Below are 3,188 nucleotides of genomic sequence, written 5' to 3'. Positions count from 1 at the left end.
ATGGTGGTGCTGGAGTCAGACCTGCCGAGAGCGGTGGCCCTTCTGAAAAACCTCCAGGAGCAGGTAATGGCTGTAACTGCACAAGTTCAAGCTCTGACAAAAAAAAAAAAGTTCAAGCTAGAGCCTATCCTACAGAGAGGGTTTCAGCCTCTTGGAAGTGAAAGACCAGTTGCTGCTCATGTACCTTGTGGATGAGTCATCTCATCCTGGACAAAGCCTTAGAGGGTCTCTTCAGGGGCATGCTGCAGTTTTGAGACTGGTGGAGATTCGCACTGTTTTGGAAAAACTTCGTCCCATGGACCAAAAACTGAAGCATTAAATTGACAAACTGCTCATGACTGCCGTGACGGGCAGCCTCAGTGAGAATGATCCACTCGAGTTAAGCCTCATCCCAGCAATATGATGAGCAAGTTGAGCTCTGAGGATGAGGAAGATGAAACGGAGGAAGGACAGTCTGGGGCTTCAGGGAAGAAATCCGCAAATGGAGCAGTTAAGAAATATGTTCCACCCGCTTGGTTCCAGTACGTTATGATGAAATAGAGGCTGAGCGGGAGAAGAAGCATCTAGAACAGGGGTGGGCAACCCCTGGCACGCATGCCAAACATGGCACGCCAGTAACTTTTGCTGGCACGCAAAACCCTCCCTTATAATCTTCCATTTACAATTTTTGTGGACATTTGAATGACTTAAATGTTAAATTACAAGGAACTGGCCAGACACTTGATGTTATGTTTGGTTGCATAAAGGCTTTTGAAAAGAAACTGGAAATCTTTAAGAGGGATGTGGATGGTGAGAGATTTAGATATTTCCCAAACCTCAAGAGGCACATCAAAGACCTCCCAAAAGATGACAGAACAGACTGTCAAAGCCTTCAAAAGCTGTTTTTAAACATCATCGAGTCAACTATTGAGCAGTTCTTCTCAAGATTTGCGAAATTCAGAGAACTGGAAGGGACAGCAAAATTCATGAGGTTTCCAGACAGCATGAAATGGGAGGAACTAAACTTACAAATGTTTTCATGGATAGACATGGCTTACTTTGAAATGCGGTTGATTGAATTTCAGAGTAGCTCAATTTAGAAGCAGAAATTTATTGACCTTAGAGTTGACTTGGAAAACATTGAAAAAAAAAGTGATTAGAGACAGGAATACCAGAGAGAAGTGTCGAAAACGAACTATTGAGGACTTGGAATGCCATTCCAGAAAATTTTTTCTGTTTAAAAAACTTTACAACAGCATTACTCTCCATGTTTTCATCCACATATGCTTGTGAATCTCTGTTCTCAGTGATGAATTTTGTTAAGTCTCATAATAGGAGTAGCCTGACAGATGAAAGTAGTAGCTCGTGCATATCTCTGAAGGTCATGAAATATAAACCTGATGTAAAATTTCTGTCATCAGTGATGCAGCAGCAAAAGTCCCACTGATAATATCAAATGGAGTCATAAAGTTTTCTGCCGGACTATCAGTGTACATGTATACATTAAAAAATAAATGTATTTTTTGCCGAACCAGTTTGGCTCAGTGGATAGAGCGTCGGCCTGCAGACTCAAGGGTCCCAGGTTCGATTCCGGTCAAGGGCATGCACCTTGGTTGCGGGCGCATCCCCAGTGGGGGGCATGCAGGAGGCAGCTGATCAATCTCTCTCATTGATGTTTCTAACTCTCTGTCCCTCTTCCTTCTTCTCTGTAAAAAATCAATAAAATATATTTTAAAAAATAAATAAAAAATGAATGTATTTTTCATCATCATCATACTGTGTTTTTGTCACTCGAATGAATTTTATTATTTCTTCAAGGTTCTTCACATACGTACACCTTAAGAGATGTAGGTGTAATATGTTCTAAAAAAATTAGGGTTGGCACACAAAAGAATTTTGAGTCAGAGATTTTGCTGGTTTTGGCATGCACTCACATAAAGGTTGCCCACCCCTGGTCTAGAACGAGCCAAGAGGCAAGCATTGGCAGCTCTGTCATTCATGAACTTAAGGAGCAGAACCTCAGATGTTCCAGAGGAAATCCGTGATGCCCAGCATAATCATGGTACTTGCCAGAGTCAAGAGGATCAACACAGGATTAACTATGGGGAGAGCGTGATGGTGCGTTTAAGTGTCAGTGAGTGAGAGAAAGGACGATGAAAACGCTCAAATGTCATGAGCTCACAGCTTCATTCTCTCTCGCACTTCAGTGATGTCAGTGCTTTGACAAGAGGAACCCCTCATCTTGATGAGAATCAGAATCCTATTAAGAAGAAGAAGATACCCAAGAAAGGTCGGAAGAATAAAGGTTTTCGGACGTGGCAGTGATTGTGGGTGTAAATATTTATATATATTTTTTGTCATCTTGGGATACTACCAGTTTCACTGTGTGTAGGTTTTTTCCTTTGGAATTTATTGTTTGCTCTGGACATGTGGAAATCTATTAATAAAACTGACTTTACTTATGAACAAAAAATACAAGTTTGTACTACTGAATGTAGAACTTTATATTGAAATGAATGGAGAACTTTGGATTAAAATGAAGGGCTTGCTTCTATTTCTTCTCTCTGGCTTTAGCTAAAGGATGCCATCTCATTGTTTCTTTTCTGTGAACCCTTCCAGGTAGGGTGGACAATCCTATATAATAAAAGGGTAATATGCAAATTGATCCTAACAGCAGAACGATTGGGAATGACTGGTCACTATGAGACACACTGACCACCAGAGGGCAGACGCTTAGTGCAGGAGCTGCCCCCTGGTGATCAGTGCGCTCCCACAGGGGGAGCTCTGCTCAGCCACAAGCCAGGCTGACGGCTACCAGTACAGCGGTGGTGGTGGGAGCCTCTCCCACCTCCTCAGCAGCGCTAAGGATGTCTGACTGCAGCTTAGGCCTGCTCTCTGCTGGCAGATGGACATCCCCCGAGGGCTCCTGGGCTGCCAGAGGGATGTCTGACTGCCAGCTTAGGCCCAAACCCCCCCTGGGGAGCAGGCCTAAGCCAGCAGGTGGACATCCCCCAAAGGGTCCCAGACTGCGAGAGGGCACAGGCCGGGCTGAGGGACCCACCCGAGCGCACAAATTTTTGTGCACTGGGCCTCTAGTCCTATATAATAAAAGCCTAATATGCAAATTGTCCCCTCGACTGGGAGTTTGACCCGGAGTTCAACCATGGGGCAGGGCTGGCCGGCCAACCGCCCCTGGCCCCTCCCCCGGC

The 3,188-nt window shown here is 44.4% G+C and overlaps 1 pseudogene; it reads left to right on the top strand.

Annotated features, from left to right (window-relative positions):
- On the top strand, window positions 1-2,304 carry LOC139009568 (neuroguidin pseudogene; annotated as a pseudogene).
- Window positions 2,305-3,188: the final 884 nt, after the last annotated feature.

The sequence above is a fragment of the Myotis yumanensis genome, unplaced genomic scaffold (genome assembly GCF_028538775.1).
Source record: "Myotis yumanensis isolate MYYU_CA2020_CCGP unplaced genomic scaffold, mMyoYum1.0.hap1 SCAF_4, whole genome shotgun sequence".
NCBI lineage: Eukaryota > Metazoa > Chordata > Mammalia > Chiroptera > Vespertilionidae > Myotis > Myotis yumanensis.
Note: the sequence above shows the minus strand (reverse complement) of the source record. Positions and strands in the feature narration are given on the sequence as shown.